A 21,867-nucleotide genomic window follows, 5' to 3' on the forward strand; every position below is an offset into this window, starting at 1 on the left:
TCTGGCTACTGCATTATTGGAAAGATGTGATTGCACTGACAGGATGAACGTGAGGTTTACAAGTACATGGCCATGTGAAGGTGGAGTAATGAGGCTAGGACTGTTGGCTTTGGAACAGAGAAAGATGCAAGTGCATGAAATAAACAGTAAAGGCTTATTTTCCTTCACAGATGAGTCAAAATGTGAGGCAAAGAAGAATCAATGGGAACCTTGTTTTCAACAAAATGGTGGTGGGGTCTGATACTTCCATGGTCCATCAGGCTATGGGACTGGTGCTGGAAGGTGGGGTCAGACTGGGTAGATTGGTCTTTAAATTCTGGAATTAACATGTTGCAAATTTTCTATGACTAAATAGGATTTAGACCATAACTGTGCATGCAAAATTTAAAGGTAAAGGTTTAAATCCTATAATAGTAGGAGACAAGAACTACAAAGGCATTTTTTTCCTTTTTCACCCCCCCCCCCAAACACATTGGTACACGACAGGCTTGGCATTTAACTCCTTCATATAAAATAGATTCAGATCTGGGGAATAATAAGGCTAGCCTGAGACCACATTGATTTATTTAGTGATACAGTGCAGAGTAGCCCTTCCAGTCCTCAGCAATCCCAATTATCCCTAATCGAATCACAGGACAATTTGCAATGACCAGTTAACCTATCCAGTAAATCTTTGGACTGTTGGAGCAAAGCAGAAATTCCGGGGGAAATCTACACATTCCCTGGGGTGGACGTATAGAGACTCCTTACAGAACAGCACTGGAATTGAACTCCAAATTCTGCAATGCCCCAAACTATAATGCCATCACACTGATCCCTAAGTTACTGTGGCACCCACGTTTTTCAAGAAAAATAATGATTTTTCAGTTTTTTCCCCCCATGATAAAGGTTGAGGGTGATTACCACTAGTCTAGACCCTTGAATATGATTCATATTAACTAGGTCTCAGAAGGGTTTTAATAATGAGAACATGCTGGACCAGTGTCAACCAGAACAATACACACAAAATGCTGGAGGAACTCAGCAGGCCAGGCAGGATCTATGGAAAAAAGTACAGTTGATATTTTGGGTTGAAACCTCAACTGTACTCTTTTCCATTGATGCTGCCTGGTCTGCTGAGTTCCTCCAGCATTTTGTGTGTGGTGCTTGGATTTCCAGCATCTGCAGACTTTCTCTTGTTTGTCAATGTAGACCAGACAGCTTGTTGTCAATTGCAAGATTATTCCTTAAGATTACTTGGAAAGATCTAATAGATTAATATTTGGAAAGGACTAGTTTGTCCTGGGACAGTCAACGTAGGCTTGAGAGGGTGTGGGTTTCACTATATCTGTTATAGGTAATATTCAGAAATGCAGCTGGAATGTACTTGACTAGTCAACATTCAATTCATGATTGTTTCAAAAAAATCAGTAAATAACGCACATGTAATTTGGGACTTTCCAGGACACAGATTGAGATAAGTAACATTATGACTGATTTCAACAAGAAAGAAAAAAAACAGGCAGTTCTCAAAAGACCCAGCAATTTGAGGAGCATCTGAATGAGAGGGATTACTGTCTGATCTAGATCTCTCATCAGAAAACCTTTTCTGCTTTCAGCCTGTGTAGCAGATCTGGAATATTTGTCACACTAATCAGATAATATTCTGCTTTATAAAGACAGGAGCAGGTGGTGAATGATGCACCAAGATGCCCTCAAAGAGATATTGTCATAGAGTCAAACAGCAGAGAAACAGGAATGCCAGTACAACTCATCCAGCCCATGCCAACCAAGGTGCCACGTAAACTAGTTCCACATGACCACAATAGTCTTCCTATCGATGGACTTATCCAAATGCCAATAGACAAGAGGTGCAGGCGTAGGCCATTCGGCCCTTCGAGCCAGCACCGCCATTCACTGTGATCATGGCTGATCATCCACAATCAGTACCCCGTTCCTGCCTTCTCCCCATACCCCTTGACTCCACTATCTTTAAGAGCTCTATCTAACTCTTTCTTGAAAGCATCCAGAGACTTGGCCTCCACTGCCTTCTGAGGCAGAGCATTCCACAGATCCACAACTCTGGGTGAAAAATTTTTTCCTCAACTCCATTCTAAATGGCCCACCCCTTATTCTTAAACTGTGGCCTCTGGTTCTAGACTCCCCCAACATCGGGAACATCTTTCCTGCCTCTAGCGTGTCCAATCCCTTAATAATTTTATATGTTTCAATCAGATCCCCTCTCAACCTTCTAAATTCCAGTGTATACAAGCCCAGTCACTCCAATCTTTCAAAATATGACAGTCCCGCCATCCCGGGAATTAACCTCATGAACCTACGCTGCACTCCCTCAATAGCAAGAATGTCCTTCCTCAAATTTGGAGACCAAAACTGCACACTATACTCTAGGTGTGGTCTCACCAGGGCCGTGTACAACTGCAGAAGGACCTCTTTGCGCCTATACTCAATTCCCCTTGTTATGAAGGCCAACATGCCATTAGTTTTCTTCACTGCCTACTGTACCTGCATACTTACTTTCAGTGACTGATGAACAGGGACTCCTAGATCTCGTTGTACTTCCCCTTTTCCTGACTTGACACTACTCAGATAGTAATCTGCCTTCCTGTTCTTCCTACCAAAGTGGATAACCTCACATTTATCCACATTAAACTGCATCTGCCATGCATCTGCCCACTCACCCAACCTGTCCAAATCACCCTGCATTCTCATAACATCCTCCTCACATTTCACACTGCCACCCAGCTTTGTGTCATCTGCAAATTTGCTAGTTACTTTTAATCCCTTCATCTAAATCACTACTGTATATTGTAAATAGCTGCAGTCCCAGCACCGAGCCTTGCCACTAGCCATTAGCCACTGCCTGCCATTCTGAAAGGGACCCGTTAATCGCTACTCTTTGTTTCCTGTCTGCCAACCAATTTTCTATCCATGTCAGTACCCTATCCCCAATACCATGTGCTCCAATTTTGCCCACTAATCTCCTATGTGAGACTTTATCAAAGGCTTTCTGAAAGTCCAGGTACACTACATCCACTGGCTCTCCCTTGTCCATTTTCATAGTTACATCCTCAAAAAATTCCAGAAGATTAGTCAAGCATGATTTGCCCTTTGTAAATCCATGCTGATTCGAACCAATGCTGTTACTGCTATCCAAATGTGCCACTATTTCATCTTTTATAATTGACTCCAGCATTTTCCCCACCACTGATGTCAGGCTAACTGGTCTATAATTCCCTGTTTTCTCTCTCCCTCCGTTCTTAAAAAGAGGATTAACATTAGCTACCCTCCAATCCACAGGAACTGATCCTGAATCTATAGAACATTGGAAAATGATTACCAATGCATCCACGATTTCTAGAGCCACCTCGTAAGTACCCTGGGATGCAGACCATCAGGCCCTGGGGATTTATCAGCTTTCAGTCCCATCAGTCTATCCAACACTATTTTCTCCCTAATGTGAATTTCCTTCAGTTCCTCTGTTACCCTAGGTCCTCTGGCCACTATTACATCTGGGAGATAGTTTGTGCCTTCCCTAGTGAAGAAGTTCCAAAATACCTGTTCAACTTGTCTGTCATTTCTTTGTTCCCCATAATAAATTCACCCATTTCTGTCTTCAGGGGCCCAGCTTTGGTCTTAACTAAATTTTTCCTCTTCACATACCTAAAGAAGCTTTTACTATCTTCCTTTATATTCTTGGCTAGCTTACCTTCGTACCTCATCTTTTCTCCCCGTATTGCCTTTTTAGTTATCTTGTGTTGCTCTTTAAAATTTCCCTCTTCTCTGGCTTCCCACTCAGCTTTGCTATGTTATACTTCTTCTCTTTTATTTTTGTACTGTTCTTGACTTCCCTTGTCAGCCACGGTCACCCCTTACTCCCCTTAGGATCTTTCTTCCTCTTTGGAATGAACTGATCCTGCACCTTCTGTATTATTCCCAGAAATACCTGCTATTGCTGTTCCACTGTCATCCCTGCTAAGGTATCTTTCCAGTCAACTTTGGCCATCTCCTCCCTTGTGGCTCCATAGTTCCCTTTGTTCAACTGTAATACTGACACTTCTGATCTTCCTTTCTCCCTCTCAAATTGTAGATTAAAACTCATCATATTATGGTCACTACCTCCTAATGGCTCCCTTACCTCGAGTTCCCTTATCAAATCTGGTTCATTCCACAACACTAGATCCAGAATTGCCTTCTCCCTGGTAGGCTCCAGTACAAGTTGCTCTAAGAATCCATCTCGGAGGCATTCCACAAACTCCCTTTCTTGGGGTCCAGTACCAACCTGATTTTCCCAATCTACCCACATGTTGAAATCCCCCATAACAACTGTAGTATTACCTTTGCGACATACCAATTTTAACTCAATTCAACTTGCACCCTATATCCAGGCTACTGTTTGGGGGCCTGTAGATAACTCCCATTAGGGTCTTTTTGCCCTTACAATTTCTCAGTTCTTTCCATACTGACTCTACATCTCCTGATTCTATGTCACCCCTCGCGAGGGACTGAATTTCATTCCTCACCAACAGAGCCACCCCACCCCCTCTGCCCACCTGTCTGTCCTTTCGATAGGATGAATACCCTGAATATTCATTTCCCAGCCTTGGTCCTCTTGCAGCCACGTCTGTTATTCCGACAACATCATATTTGCCAATTTCCAACTGAGCCTCAAGCTCATCCACTTTATTTCTTATACTTTGTACATTCATATATAATACTTCTAATACATTACTCCCCTCACCTTTCACATCGATTCCTATTTCACTTGACCATACTCTCTGATCCCTTCCTGAGCTTTCTGCCCCATTAATTCTGTTGTCTTTCTTAACTTTTGTTATTCTCTTTCCCTTTAACTCCATCTTTATATTTCCATTTCATCTCCTCTTCAATATTTAAATATTTAAGCCTTTTAAATATTTTTTATTTGTCTTTTAAAAGCTACCACAACTACTTTACTTACGCACATATGCTCAACAGATCAAGCAGTATTTATGGAAATGAATAGATAGTTGACATTTCGAGCCCAGCCTCTTCATCAGTCCTGATGAAGGGTTTCAGTCCGAAAAGTTGACTTGGATGAAACAGTACACCCACATTATTGCTCGTGATCTTGGCAGCAGACGTTGTGGAGGAGGGTGATGCTATCATCATTTCCTAGATGTGTTGCTGCATTCTGCCCAATCAGTCATGTGCATAAAAACCGCTGTGTATCAGTGTCCCATTACATGATACCTGACCGAGCGAGCTGTTGTTTCCCAGATGTCATTGATCTACTCGAGTGCTGTTCTGGCAGCACTCTTTCAGTGTATGGGGAGTATTAAATTACGTTTCTAACGTGCCTGATGCACGAGGGGTCAGAAATGAGCCGGAGTACTCAACCTGCTCTTGTATTCATTGTCAAGTTCCAGTACATAGAAGCTATCATACTAGTGAATCTCTCAAACCCCTTCACGCACTGATCTTTTACTTACCCATTCAATTGTCAAATTGGTTCTCATTGAAAATCTGTTTGGGTACTGTCACGGCACTCTGTAATATACCTCAGCTTATACTAACCTTTTCTAGGTTTGGGATTGTAGCCTCTTGCAACCCAGTAACAGCATTAGGCAAGTTGATTTTTAAATCTTACCTCCACTCTTTAGGATTTTGAAACATCTGTAGGACTGCCATCAACATCTCACATGTCAGTGAGCATTTTGGTTACCTATTCAAACACCTTCTCTGACAGCTGCTTCTCCTTCCTGTAGTAACAGGAACAAACTGTTAACAAGACCCCACATTTCAGAAGGACCAATATCCTGTTCTGACCAAGGTTCATTTTCCCTCTCTTCAGTCACGTAGCCCTAGATCCCGTTCACAAAGTAGAGAATTGCTGGTGCAAAAACAGATCCCTGCTGAATATTTCAGCAGTCTGTGTTTATCTGAGCTCTTGCTCATCTTCCTAAATATTTTCTTACCGTCTGTGAATCATAATACCAGGATCCCTCAAAGTCATCTCTTGCACAAGCAGACAGATGAGATTGGCATCACGTTTGACACAGGTGTGGTAGGCCAAAGAGCCTGTTCCTGTGCTATGCCATGTCATGTCAATAATATTGTCTAGTTCCCATAACCTTCTACATCACACCGTCAGGCCATCGTCCCAACCTATTGCTTTTTATTTCTTTAAATGAGCAGCCTCTTTTTTGCAATCACTGTCTCACCACTCCAAGTCTGCCCTCCATGGTGTGTTAGAATATATAGACCAACTTATCTGCAAAAATCATTTTCTTCAGCATCATTTATGCCTAAGATATTGCCCACTATAAGACCACTTCTTCTGTCACCATGGTCATTGGGGAGTTCAAGAGGTATACAGGCCATCACCAGCTTATAAACGCCATACATACCACTGACTTCTCATCGTATTATTAAAATCAAAAGTCTGAAGCACACACACGTTTTCCTACAAACAACAGAATTAGTTTCCTCTCTCACTTCACTTTCAGCAATTGTTCTTTCTAAACAACCATATGTGCTTCGCATGTTATTCAGTACCACTGTGGAGGTATGGTTACCATGGCAAACACATTTGTGTATTTTCGGATTTACGGACAAATTTATCCATTTGTCCCTCCCCACCAGCCTCCCTCCTGGCACTTAGCCCCACAAGCAGCCAAAGTGCTACACCTGCCCATTCACCTCCACCTTCACCTACACCTGCCCATCCACCTCCACCTTCACCTACACCTGCCCATCCACCTCCACCTACACCTGCCCATTCACCTCCACCTACACCTGCCCATCCACCTCCACCTTCACCTGCCCATTCACCTCCACCTTCACCTACACCTGCCCATTCACCTCCACCTACACCTACACCTGCCCATCCACCTCCACCTCCACCTGCCCATCCACCTACACCTGCCCATTCACCTCCAGATCTGCTGGGGTCGTCTTTTGTGTCTGCTGCTTCCAACGTGGCCTCCTCTACAGTGGTGAGACCCGTCTTAAACTGGGGGACTGCTTCGCCCAGCACCTCTGCACCATCCGCCACAAGCAGAATTAACTGGTGGCCACAAATGCTTTAATTCCCATTCCGACAAGTCTGCCTTTGGCCTCCTCTTGTGCCACAATGAGGCCACCCTCAAGGTGGAGCAGCAACACCTTATATTCCATCTGGGTAGCCTCCAAGCCGACTGCATGAATATCAATTTCTCCTTCCACAAAAATAAATTCCCTCCTCCTTCCCTTTTTCCAATGGTTCACTCTCCTCTCCTATCAGATTCCTTCCTCTGCAACCCTTTACATTTCCTACCCACCTGGCTTCACTTGTGAGCTATCCTCCTCCCCCCACTCCTCTTTATTCTGCATCTTCCCCTTTCTTTCCCAGTTCTAAAGAAGGGTTTGGCCTGAAACGATGACTGTTTATTCATTTCTATAGATGTTCATCCAGCATTTTGTGTGTATTGCTTTGGATTCACAAACCTGTCCACACTTGGGATAAAAGTTCATTCCCAAGTGACCCAAGCAACACTGTAATTGTCTCCCTGTACAAGAACATAGGGGAGAAATCGGATTGCTCAAACCGCAGAGGTTTTACCCTGCTGCCCGCTCCCGGGATGATCCTCGCCAGAATTCTCTCGGCAGAATCATCCCTAGCATTGCCAAAGGCAACCTCACAGAGGGTCAGTACGGGGATTCAGAGCAAATAGAGGCACATCCGACAGGATTTTCATCTTGCACCAGATACAGGAGAAGAGTTGTGAATAGAACATGGGACTGCATGTGGCGTTCATTGACTTGATCAAGGCCTTTGATATAATCGGTCACAATGGTCTCTGGAAGATTCTGTCAAAGCTCACCTGTCCCTCAAAATTCCTCACCATCCCACAGCAGCTCCATGAAGGCCAAAGCGGCCAGGTTAAACACAACAGCAACATGTCTCACCCATTCCCCATCAGTACCAGTGTGAAACAAGGCTGTGTTTTGGCACCAGCGCTCTGCCATCTTTTTCAGCATGATGCTATGGGAAGCAAAAGAGACCACCTCAGAAAGCGTCTAATTGGTTCCACACTGAATTCAGTTCCATGGTTTCGGGTTAATGGTCAGTCTGAAAAGAAACAATGATCCTCCACAGGAAGCCCGCTCATGGTGTTTACAACCCACCTTGGATTACCATTGACAATCACCCTCTCACCACGGTTGAGCAGTTCACCTACCTGTGCGGTGTCATCTCCAACGACATTACAGTAGCAAGGGGTGTTGACAATTGACTCGCCAGAGCCAGCAGTGCCTTTGAGTGCTTCCAGAAATGTGTGTGGAAGAACCACCAACTGAGTCTGTCCACAAAAATCCAGTCATACAGGGCTGCCATCACCACAACACGGCTCCGAAGCCTGGGTCTTGCACTGCAAGTAAATCCGTGTGCTCGAGTGCTTCCGCCAGCACTACCTCTGCTCCATCGTGGGTATCAGCTGGTAGGGTCATGTCTCCAATAGCAAGGCCCTGGAGATGTCTCAACTTGCCCAAGCAGCTCCGCTGGTCGGCCACATGCCTCGCATGGACAACTCCAGGCTACGGAAAGCAGTACTCTCCAGAGAACTCTCTCAGGACAGAGAGAGAGATCCTGGTGCCCAGCGCAAGAGGTACAAGCAGCTCTCTCAAGCAAATATTGAGGCCAACGAGTGACAGCGGCCGGTTTGTGACAGAGACCACTGGAGAACGCTGATCCACAGCGCAGCCAAGGACTTTGAGGAATCCGGAAGAGTGACTGCTGAAAAGAGGAGATTCAGGAAGGATCCTACTACCCAAGCGCCTGCATCCGCGCCGTTCCCGTATCCCTCCTGCTCCAGAGTCTGCAGATCCAGGATTAACCTCTACAGTCACCAACAATCGTGCCGTCGCTCCTGAAGACTCTTCTTCCCTCCTGATCTTCACAAGCGAAGAACCAGCCATCATCATCATACAGTATAGGGTTAATGACAATTAAACTTGAATCAAAGTATAGCCATGTATAAAAATAAAACCCTTTCATTACCCATGAATGATTTGCACTAATCTGAAAACTGCCTTCTTGGGTTACAAGGGATTGTGTGCCTCCCATTTCATTCACACATGACCTCGAGGTGTGTCTAACCCCTCTGCTGCAGTCTAAGCTTTGTGACACTGGTCATCTATGGAGCCTTTTGAAGATAGCATCAGATACAACAGCACTATCTTCCTTTTTTTTGTCATGTAAAGGTAAATGTTTCATTCCTTTCTCATATTCACCAGCCTCCTGATTTTCTTTGCATCATTAAAACTTGGGTCTCTAATTCCACAAGTCAGTTCTGATGAAACATCATTACTCTGATGTACTAACTCCACGTCTGTCTCCACACAAGCTACAATCGCCTGCTATGAACCTAAAGTTATTCCTGTTTATATTTTCAGATTTTCACCATCCACAATACGTTATCTGGAAATATGTCATTGACAACACCAACCATACACGCTTAGACAATAAGCTCTATAAAACCGTGAAAAGTGCTACATATAAAGCAAATAAATTCTTACCTTTCTCTCTAGGTTATAAAGCACACAGTGAAATGCAGTTCACCATGCCACCTTGCTCCATCTCCCATCCCAACTATTCATTTCTCTTCATACTGATTCAGCTCCTTGCTAATAAGACCATAAGATATAGGAGTAAAATTAGGCCATTTGGCTTATCAAGTCTGCTCTGCCATTTCATCAGTGCTAATCCTATTTTCCTGTCAGCCCCAATCTCCAGCCGTTCCCCCCCCCACCCCATATCCCTTCCTGCCATGACCAATCAAGAATCTAGCAACCTCTGCCTTAAATATACCCACTGACTTGGCATTCACGGCTGCCTGTGGCAATGAATTCCAGATTTACTACTCTCTGCCTAAAGAAATTCTTCCTCATCTCTGTTCTAAAAAGATGCCCCTCTATTCTGAGGTCTTACTCTCCCATCATAGGAAACGTCCTCTCCACATCCACTCTATCAAGGCCTTTCACCATTCAACAGGATTCAATGAGGTCACCCCTCATTCTCCTGAATTCTAGTGACTACAGGCCCAGAGGCATCAAACACTTCATATGACAAAGCCGTTTAATCCTGGAATCATTTTCAGGAACCTCCTTTGAACCCTCTCCAGTTTCAGTGCATTCTTTCCAGATAAGGGGTCCAAAACTGCTCACAATACTCCAAGTGAGGCCTCACCAGTGCTTTAAAAAAATCTCAACATTACATACTTGCTTTTTTATTCTAGTCCTCTTGAAATGAATGCTAACATTGTCTTTGCCTTCCTCACCAGTGACTCAACCTGTAAATTAACCTTTAGGGAATCCTGTACAAGGACTCTCAAATCCATTTGTGCATCAGATTTTTGTATTTTCTCTGCATTTAGAAAATAGCCAACACTTTCATTTTTTCTCCCAAAGTGTAAGACCGTACACTTTCAGACACTGTAGACCATCTGCCACTTCTTTGCCCATTTGCCTAATCTGTGCAAGTCATCAATTCCATCATCCAAATCATTGACATGTAACGTAAAAAGAATCAGTCCCAACACAGATCCTTGTGGAACACCACTAGTCACCAGCAGCCAGTCAGAAAAGGCTCCTGTTATTCCCACCCTTTGCTTTTTGCCAGTCAGCCCTACTTTATCCATGCTAGAATCTTTCCTGTAATACTACGGGCTCACAGCTTGTTAAGCAGTCACATGTGGCATTTATCAAAGGCCTTCTGAAAATCTAAGTTACAACATCAACCGATTCTCCTTTGTCTATCCTGCTTGCTACTTCTTCAAAGACTTCCAACAGATTTGTCAGGCAACGTTCTCCTTTGAGGAAATAGCCCATTTTATCATGTGTCTCCAAGTACCCCGAAACCACATCCTTAACAATCAACTCCAACATCCTCCCAACCTCTGAGATCAGACCAACTGGCCAATAGTTTCCTTTATTCTGCCTCATTCCCTTCTTGCAGACTGAAACAACATTTGCAATTTTCCAGTGTTCCAGAACCATTCCAGAATTTAGTGATTCTTGAAAGATCATTAATAATGCCTCCACAGTCTCTTCAGACACCTCTTTTGGGATATACACCATCTGGTCCAGATAATTTATCTACCTTCAGACCTTTCAGTTTCCCAAGAACCACCTCACACATTTCATGACCCCGACACCTGGAATTTCCACCATGCTGCTAGTGTCTTCCATTGTGAAGGCTGATGCAAAATACTTATTCAGTTCACAGGCATTTCCTTGCTCCCCCATTACTATCTCTCCAGCATCATTTTCCATCAATCCGATATCCACTCTCACCTCTCTTTTACACTTTATGTATCTGAAGAAACTTTTGGTATCCTCTCAATATTATTGCCTAGCTTACTTTTATATTCAATCTTTACCTTCTCAATGGTTTTTAGCTGCCTTCTGTTGGAATTTAAAAGCTTCCCAATCCTCTAACTTCCCACTAATTTTGCTCTATTATATGCTCTCTCTTTGGCTTTGACTTCCCTTGTTAGCCATGGTTGTGTCATTTTGCTTTTCAAATACTTCTTCCTCTTTGGGATGTACATATCCTGTGCCTTCTGAATTGCTGCCAGAAATTCCAGCCATTGCTGCTCTGCCATCATCCCTGCCAGTGTTCTTTTCCCAATCAAGCCTGACCAACTCCTCTCTCATGCCTCTATAAGTCAGTCCACACACAATGCTAACCTCGATCACAGAGTGAAAAGTAAACTGTAAATGACAGCACAGTCAGAGGGCAATCTGACCTAGTGTAGAAACATACAATATGGTTAACTAAATGATGTGTTTGGGGCTTTTGAACAGTTCAAGTGAGTGAATGTGGAAACATTACATAGGTATACGTACAACCTAAAAGCCAAGTGGCAAAGTGTGGAATGTGCACTGCTTTCACCAAATGTCTGAAGCCAAACAAAAACAAAAAAAATTGTGAGTCTTGTATACTGTCAGTTTGACCAACACCATTCTAGATAGTCACCAAGTATTTAAACTGTTGGTAAGTTAAAGCAAATCACAATACTGGTTTAGAGAAAAATACAGAAATATGGATTTAACTTATACTTATTGTCGCCAAACAATTGATACTAGAACGTACAATCATAGCGATATTTGATTCTGTGCTTCCCGCTCCCTGGATTACAAATCAACAGTAAATATTTTTTAAAAATTATAAATCGAAAATATAAAAATGGAAAGTAAGGTAATGCGAAAAAACCGAGATGCAGGTCCGGATAGTTGGAGGGTACGGCCCAGATCCAGGTCAGGATCCCTTCAGCAGTCTTATCACAAATATCACACCATCTTAACTGTGTATAAAATTACACTTTAAATTATTTCAACTACAAATTAATTGCCCAAATTAAAAGCCCAGGAAAAGGTTGTTCTGTACATTTAAAATTACAATCAAAATGTGGACTTAAGCATAAGGTTCTGTTGGAAATCCAGAGTAACACACACACACACACACACACACACAAAATGCTGGAGGAACTCAGCAGGTCAGGCAGTATCAATGGAAAGGTATAAAAGAATTGACATTTCAGGCCGAGACCCCTCATCAGGACTGGAAAGGAAGGGGGGAGAAGCCAGAATAAGAAGCTGGAGTTGGGGGTGGGGGGTTGGGGGGGGGGGGAGTACAAGCTGATAGGTGAAACCAGGTTTTTTTTGGGGGGGGGAGGGGATGAAGTGAGAAACTGGCATGTGATAGGTGGAAAAGGTAAAAATATAGCCAATGTTCAAAAATTCTATGAATCTAATTCTAAACTATTACAATCTTGTAAATCTTCTAAACTATGAATAAATAGAGTACTGTTCAATCATCACACTTGTACAGTTAGTGGCATTTGTCTTCAGAAAGAGGTGACACATATTGATGAACTGCATCATCTCACCAGCAGGTGGCAGGTTAGAACAGTAAATCATAAAGACTCCATTGACTCAGAACTGGGACTTCCAGAAGTCCTGTTTCTTGCAGGAAATAGAGGCTTTACACACTAGTAAGATGTTCAGTCTTGTCATCTGGGAATAAACTTTTTCCATTATTTTTATAGCAAAAATCTATCCCTCTACAGTCATCCCCTTGTGGTCAGTCAGTGTACTTGAGTGTTTTCAACCGATCAGAGTCCTGTTCTTAATGTAACATCCTGTCCTTCTGTTCACTCTACTTATTGAAATGCATCCATGCTATTCATTCCAGCTAAATTCCACATTATAACTACACTCGTAGAGAAGAAGTGTTATGGCTACAATAGTGACATGGATTGGATAGTTTCAGGAAAGCGCAGGCTAAAGAAATAGGAATGAAACAGCACCTGTATCACAGGTGCACATATTTCCCAGGAAGACAAGTTGTCATTCTCTAACAAAATTCAGAATTTCTTCACCCACAAACCGGGGCGCCCCAGGTTCATTCAGCTCCCAATTACACTGGAGTTCTCATTTTAATTACACATTGTACATCCTGACACTGACAGAATCACGAGGGCGCATTACTGCAGCAGATGGAAAACTAACACAAAAGCAGGAAAGGACAGAAGTACTCACTTGGTCTGGAGGCATCTGAGGAATCAATGACCTTACATCAGATCAGGAAACAGATGGAGGCAAAACTAAGTCAGAAAAGAAGGGGAGGAGGAAAGAATAAAAGAGGGCAAAAGGCAGAAGAGATTAAATGACTAATAGTGATAGTGACAGTGAGCCAAAAGTAGAGGCATGATGCATGGGTGGAGAAACATTAGCTGATGGCATGTCAAGTCCAGAAGGGAGTAATGGAACCGAGCAAATGCAGACGTAGATTGTAGAATAGTGTGGCACTGTTCTCCGTCTTACTTTGAGATTCATTTGAATTGTGTGGTAGGCCTCTGAGGGTGTGAGGTTGACAAAGAATTAAAGTGAGAAGCAGCCACACTCTTGCTGACGGAACAGAAGTGTTCCACAGCCCATCCACGTTTGGTCCCCTCGGTACAGTAGTTTGCCCAGCATAAGCGGCAGATGCAGGGTGCCAAATTGAAGAACATGCAACCTCTCACTCAATGTCAATAAGACCACAAAGGAACTGATTGTCGACTTCAGGAGAGAGAAACCACAAGTCCATAAGCTAGTAATCATCGGAGGATCAGAGGTGGAGAGGGTCAGTAACTTTAAATTCCTGGGTGTCTCCTCTCAGAGGACCTGTCCTGGACCCACCACCTAAATATAATTGCAAAGAGAGCACAACAGCACCTCTACTTCCTCAGGAAGCTGCATAGATTCGGTTAGTCATTTAAAACCTTGGCAAATGTCTATAGATGTGTGGTGGAACGTGTGCTGACTGCCTGCATTACAGCCTGGTATGGGAACACCAATGCCTTTGAGTGAAAACTCCTACAAAAGGTAGTGGATTTGGCCCAGTACATCACGGGTAAAACCCTCCCAACCATTGAGCACATCTACATGAAACATTGCCGTAGAAAAGAAGCATCCAAAGATGCTCACCACCCAGGCCAGGCTCTTTTCTCACTGCTGCCATCAAGTAGAAGGTACAAGGGCCTCAGGACTCGCACTTCCAGGTTGAAGAACAGTTACTCCCCTGAACCATCAGGCTCCTGAACAAAAGGGATGATTACACTCATTCTATTTCTGGTGTTCCCACAACCGATGGTCTCACTTTAAGGACTCTTTATTTTGTTGTTTCATGCTCTCCTTATTTACAGTTTGTTGTTCATTGATCCTGTTCACAGTTACTGTTCTATAGATTTGCCAAGTATGCCCGCAGGAAAGAGTCTCAGGGCTGTATGTGCTGACGTGCATGTACTCTGATAATTAATTTTACTTTGAACTTTTGAACTTTGATTCTGCAGCTGCCGGAAATCTTGAGCAATACACACAAAATACTGAAGGAACTCAATGGGTCAGGCAGCGTCTGTGGAGAGAAATAACAGTCAAGGTGATTCAGGCCAAGGCTCTGATGAGCCCTGATGGTGTTGGCATGAAACATCTTAACTGCTTATTCCCCTCCATTGATGCAGTCTGACCTGCTGAGATCCTTTAGCATTTTGTGTGTGTGGCCTAAAGTTAGAACCATATTTTATACTTTGAAAACATGCCTGTGGAGTGTGTTTACCTCAGTGAACGTACAGCCAATGGAGATCTAGAACTCATTGCTCCAATCAAGGGATGTGATTGGTTCATTTCAGAAGGCCTTCTACAAAAACAGGACCAGGGATTGGAAGGGTATACAGTAAGCCCAAGGAATGGCTGAGAGGGAAGTCAGATACCCCAGGATTATCCACCCCACAACAGTACTGGGATGATTCAGCAGAATCTGCAGTTTCCACAATAATGCAACAGATAGGAATATGAAGGAGTCCGGGAACATCAGCTTCGCTTGCAGCCTGTGTGAGGGGTGGGAACAGAGGAGATAAAGATAAGGTGTTGTGTCTCCAGAGGTTGAATGGGAAGGTACTAAGGTGATTCAAAGTACATCTATTATCAATGTATGCAGTACACATCCCCGAGATTTGTCTTCTCCACATATAGACACGAAACAAAGCAAACTAAGAAAGAAAACTAGGAACATATTCAAAGAAAAAAAATCATCACCCCCTCCCCTACACGCAAAAAAAGCAGAAATCACGCAAACAGCAACAAGGAGCGAAAACACAGAATATAAAACACAAAATCAAAGAGTCCATATTCAGTTCAGCTCGGTGTGCATTAACTGTAGGCCACAGAAACTCACTCGCATTCTGCTCAATGTTTTCAATCTTCCTCGACACTTTAATCGGCGAGACATGGGGTCAATCGCGCCCTGTCTCGAAGCTTCTTGGCCTTGAGGCTGCTTGCCTCGCAGAACCTTCTCAGAGGCAGCAAAGCGCCAGGTTTCTCAATCGGCCTGAAAACACGCCATCAAACTGTAGATCACAAGCTCCAATGGAACCGGAAAGAGAAAGAAGTGAAGGAAACAGTTTTGTGGGCCATCTGAAAAATGTCCCCTGTGAGAGCGTTGTTTGCTGGCGCCATTTCACCAAATGTGAAGGGATGCAGCGAGCAATTGAAGAACAAATGAGCAGTTGCTGTGGGAACCATCCCTTCAGAGCTCTGATGGGGGGTGGGGGTTGGGGGGGGGCAAGGTGACTAGGGCAAGCGTACCTCAGAAGTGGCTCTGAAACTGTAAATTAAATAGCTGCTCTACCTGACTCTGCTTTGGACACTTTTAACTTGCACTGGACACTTATAACTTGATTTTAACTGACATGTGGCTGTTCTTTTTTACTATTTATCGTTATGTTTATTATTTAGTGTTGCGTTTGTTATGTTATGATTGCACTGCTCCTAAGAAACGCTGTCTCATTCTGCCCTACAGAGCTGATGTACGGTTAGAATGACAATAAAGTTTTTTGAATCTTGAAGTTGCATGGACTGTTGAACTAATGGTGTGTAACAATAATCCAGAGTATGTACTCTCCATCATAAATGTTTCAAAAGTGAAAAGGTCTGATAACTTGACGCAAAACCTCATATGTTCCCTGGGTCCACAGTGAGAGACGATTTAAACCTGTGAAGCAAACTATAAACCCAGTGAACCTTCTGGAATAGTTTCCTTTCCACGTGAGCCACATTCCAGCTCCTATTAATAAACATGGGAGGCTGAGCAGTGCTCACTAACCTATGTAAACATAGTGCCATGGCGCTTTATAAACTGGCTGCAATGCAGCAGTTTTCCATCATTGTGGAAAATACAGAGGGGCAACGATCAGGATGCAGTTCCCTCGATGAGAATGTCATCATATCAAATCCATCATCTGTACAGCATCACCTCATTAACTCCACAGTAGGAATGATTAAAGGATTCCGGCAGTGAATTACAGGCAACAACCTCAAATCTGGCTCGATAAGTGAATGCAAAGCCCTCTGGTTTTGCTTCTGTGGTGAAGTATGCTAATAGGCCATTATCAAGCTCGCTTTAACTCTGCCCAAGGACATGTAGATGTATTGCAGCTCCCACTCAAGCTAGAAAGCCCACAAATATCAAGGAGCTTTCAGAGCAGCCAAATTAGTTTGAGTCCCAGGTATAACATGCTCTGGTGACTCACCGTTAAATGAGTGTGAAGTTTCAGCTCCATGACTCATCGCAGTAGGCTCAAACTCCCAGCTACAAGGCCTTGTATAATTCTGACTATGAGGTATTATTGCTGCAAACCTGCTGAGTTCTGGACAATAAAACAGTGGCCACAATTTTTATAAGTGGCTGGGCAGAGTTACTGCAGGCAAAAATAATCTTACTCCTTTCCAGTATTCCTGCTATGTTCAGAACTGTATTTAAATTTGAGTTTAAAAACTGTGCTTATATTGCAGTACCGTGTATTTGCAGTGTTAACACTGGATGGAAGATTATTACTGTAATTACACCTTTGCCTTCTGTTTACATTGACACTAATATTCCAGAGGATCTAAAAGAAAATTAAAAATGATTACCACACTTCCCACATGTTTAAAAGGTCCTCTCAAGCACAGCTCTTGGACGTTTTACTTGCCATCTGCAAATTCCAGAGGCTCATGATGGGACAGGGAGCAGGGAACCAGTGAAAATAAATTCCAGTAACAGTACTTCCTCGAAATAGGCAAGGCTTGCAAACATGAATGAGTGGTCCTCTGGAACTCAGCTACTTGAATTTAAAGAGAGCAGGACATTCCCCTGAGGGTAGTCATTTAAAAGGTGGCCACAAACAGTCTTGACCTACTTCATCCTGCAACTGATTAATTGCATGAAGACTGAGGCGGAAAGTTCAAAGTCAGACGTTCAGATTATTTTTATAGTAATATATTGAGTCATGATGATAAAATTTTGCACTGATTCAGGTGTGAGTCACCAAACTGTCGCTGGTGCTGGCTGCCCAATTCAGGAGATCTCAATCTGCAATCGGTCTTTAGAAACGGGCAAGACATTTCACGAGACCATGGCAATGGTGGCTGCAGCACCTCCAGCTTATGAGTAATGTTATCACAGGTTGCAAGGCTGATAAAAAGATGTCTTGTGTCCCAGAGCAAGGTCATTAACACGCAGCAAACAAAGCCAGGACGCTTGGTCATAGCGTTTTGGAGTTATACAGCTCCGAAACAGGTCCTTCAGCTCAACTCATCCATGCGGTAAACAGCACCTTCCTGAGCCAGTACTGGCCCCCATCCCTCTAAACCTTTCCTATTCTTGACTGTTGCTTAAACATCTACCACTGCCTCTGGCAGCTCACTCCACATACCACCCTCTGTGAGGAAAAACTTGTCCCTCAGCTCCCCATGTGATCTTTCCCTTCTCATCTCAAGTTTTTATCTTCAACCTCCTCAGCCTTCTACACTCCAGGGAAAACAGCCCAGTCTATCCAGTCCCTCCTCATAACTCAAGCCCACAAACCTGGCAACAACCCTGAGAGTCTTTTCTGAAGCCCTCCAGCTTAATCACATTCTTCCGATCGCATGGTTATCAGAACAGTACACAATATTCCAAGTGTCCTGTTGTAACACGACATCCCAACCCTTGTATTCCATGCCCCATCAGCTGTCTAGCTGTGTTGCCACTTTCAGGGAACTATATACCTGTACCCCTAGGTCACTCTGTTCGACAACACTCTGGGTTCCTGCCGTTCCCTGTCCAAATCCTGCCCTGGTTTAACTTCCCAAAATACATCAGGCTGCACTTGTCTGAGCAGAATAACACAAGTTCACCACACAAAAACCGAAACACTAAATAAGCACATGTTGAACTCCTATTCAGTAACAAAACTCATACAACTTTACTGAGCAATATGATTTAGTGTAGCGTCCAATTTGACCCTGACCCTGAACTTTATGAAGAGATTCCCAACACTAGTTCAAGAATTGAATCTCATTGATAAAGTAGTGCATGGGACAATTAATATATTAATCATAATGACTATAGTTAACTGTCATATAGACAGCAGTCAATATTAATTTCCAACATCATATGTTTAATGCAAAAGTAAAATAGTTCTTCCTGTACAAATGTTACTGCACATTTCACAGAGCTGGAATATATTGGCCATGCTCTTGGATTATTTTGAATACCTTTGATCTTTTAGCTTTTTCATCATTTAATTAACCACCTGCATCTGAAGCCAACACTAGAGTCAGCAACACACTATCAGCTTTACTGAATCAAGGGGAGGAGAAACTTCAGCCAGCCCTCAGTTTCTGTCGGATATTTGATGTCTCAATCCTTCAGCCCAGCATTAACAGTCCACAGAAAAAAAAGCCTCTTTATACTGCTATGAAACAGAATAAAAGTGTTAGGTGTTGTATCTTGGGAAGTTAAACCAGGGTAAGATATTCACACTGAATGGCTGGGCCCTGGAGAGTGTTGTAGAACAGAGAGACCTGCAGTGCCCATAAAAAGTATTCACCCCCCCCCACCCCTTTAGAAATTTTCATGTTTTATTGTTTTACAACATTGAGTGGATTTAATTTGGCTTTTTTGACACTGATTAACAGAAAAGACTCTTTCATGTCAGAGTGAAAACAAATTTCTACAAATTGGTCTAAATTTATTACAATTATTAAACACAGAATAATTGCATAATTACTCACCTTCTTCAAGTCAGTATTTAGTAGTTGCACCTTTGGCAGCAATTTCAGCCTAAGTCTGTGTGGATCGGTCTCAATCAGCTTTGCACATCTGGACACTGAAATTTTTCCCCATTCTTCCTTACAGAACTGCTCAAGCTCTCTCAGATTGCATGGGGATCATGAGTGAACAGCTCTTTTCAATCAAGCCACAAATTCTCAATTGGATTGAGGTCTGGACTCTGACTTGGCCACTCCAGGCCAATAACTTTGTTGTTTTTAAACCATTCCTGTGTAGCTTTAGCTTTATGCTTGGGGTCATTGTCTTGCTGGAAAACAAATCTTCTTTCAAGTCACAGTTCTCTTGCAGACTGCATTAGGTTTTACCTGTACTTAGCTGCATTCATTTTACCATCTACCTTCACAAACCTTCCAGGGTCTGCTGCAGTGAAGTATCTCCACAGTGTGATGCAGCCATCACCATGCGTCACTGTAGGGATGGTGTTTTTGATTATGTGCAGTGCTTGGTATATGCCAAACAGTGTTTGGTCTGATGGCCAAGAGGCTCAATTTTAGTTTCATCGGACTATAGAACCTTCTTCCTGCTGACTTAGGAGTCTCCCACATGCCTCCTGGCAAATTCTAACAAAGATTTCATGTGAGATTTTTTTCAACAATGACTTTCTCTTTACCACTCTCCCAAAAAGCTGTGAAGCACAAGGCAACAGTTGTAGCAATCGCAGTCTCCCATCTCAGCCACTGAAGCTTGTAACTCCTCCAGAGTCACCTCCCTCACGAGCCCCTTTCTTCCATGGTCACTCAGTTTTCAAGGATGGCCTGCGAGAGGCAGATTTACAGCTGAGCCACATTCTTTCCATTTGTTGATGATTGACTTAACTATATTCCAAAGGATATTCAGTCACTTGGAAATTTTCTTGTATCCCTCTCCAGACTTGTGCTTTTAAATAACCTTTTTACAGAGTTGCTTGGAGTGTTCTTTTGTCTTTATTGTGTAGTTTTTACCAGATACAGGGGTATTTTTACTACAATCAACTGAAGCACCTTGACTGCGCACAGGTGATCTCCATTTAACTGATTATGTGACTTCTAAAACCAACTGGGTACACCATGATGATTTAGTGTGTGACTACGTATGTAAGCAATTATTTTGTGTTTTATATTTGTAATTAATTTAGATCACTTTGAGAGATCTGTTTTCACTTTGACCTGAAAGTGTCTTTTTTTGCTAATCAGTGTCAAAAAAAGCCAAATTAAATCCACTGTGATTCAATGTAAAACAAGAGAACATGAAAACTTCCAAGGGAGGTGTATACTTTTAGAGGCACCGTAAGTAATAGTTCTCTGAAAGTTCAAAGTAAATTTATTATCGAAGTATATATATGTCACCAAACACAACCCTGAGGTTAATTTTCTTGTGGGCATTCACAGTACATACAAAGAAAGAGAATAGAATTGATGAAAGACCACATACAAGTTGGACAACCAATATGGAAAAGACAACACACTATGAAAATACAAAAAGAAAAAAAAACACAAACAAATTTAAAAAAATAAACAATAAATAACAAGAACATGAGATGAACAGTCCTTGAAAATGAGTCCATAGGTTGGGGAAACATTTCAGTGTTGAGGTGAGTGAAGTTATCTCCTCTGGGTCAAGAGCCCGATGGTCAAGGAGGAATAACTGTTCCCCGAGTGGTATGGGTCCTGAGACTCCTATACATTCTTCCTGATGGCAGAGCATGGCGTGGACTGCAGGAATCCTTGATGATGGATGTTGCTTTCTGCGACAGCACTCCATGTAGATGCACCCAATGGTGATGGTCTGGGCAGTATCCACTACGCTTTGTAGGCTTCTCTGTTCAAGGCATTGGTGTTTTCATACCAAGTTATCATGCAACCAGTCAATGTACTCTCCACTGCACATCTATAGAAGTTTGTCAAAGTTTTAGATGACATGCCGAATCTACACAAACTTCTAAGAAAGCAGAGGTGTTGCCGTACTTTCTTTGTAATGGCACTTGCATGCTGGATCCAGGACAGGTCCTCTGAAATGATAATACTGAGGAATTTAAAGTTACTGACCCTCTCTGCTCTGATTCTCTGATGAGTATTGGCTCATGGACCTCCACTTCCTTCCTCCTGAAGTCAATATTGTTGATATACTGTATGGCTTACAGTATAATAAGAGACTACTTTATGTTGTAGGGACACGTCGTTGTATATGCTATTAGGCCCCAGAAGAGAGATAAAAAGGAGTGACACACACACATC

General features: G+C 42.8%; 1 long non-coding RNA gene across 1 annotated transcript in view; it reads right to left on the minus strand.

The window, feature by feature from the left end:
- Positions 1-13,630, minus strand: part of LOC134344467 (uncharacterized) — a 31,650-nt gene extending 18,020 nt beyond the window's left edge. The window contains exons 1-2 of the long non-coding RNA XR_010017440.1: positions 13,561-13,630; positions 5,627-5,738 (exon numbers count right to left, since the gene is read on the minus strand). This is a non-coding gene — a long non-coding RNA (uncharacterized LOC134344467). The remainder of the gene's footprint in view (positions 1-5,626; positions 5,739-13,560) is intronic.
- Positions 13,631-21,867: the final 8,237 nt, after the last annotated feature.

The sequence above is a fragment of the Mobula hypostoma genome, chromosome 3 (genome assembly GCF_963921235.1).
Source record: "Mobula hypostoma chromosome 3, sMobHyp1.1, whole genome shotgun sequence".
Lineage (NCBI taxonomy): Eukaryota > Metazoa > Chordata > Chondrichthyes > Myliobatiformes > Myliobatidae > Mobula > Mobula hypostoma.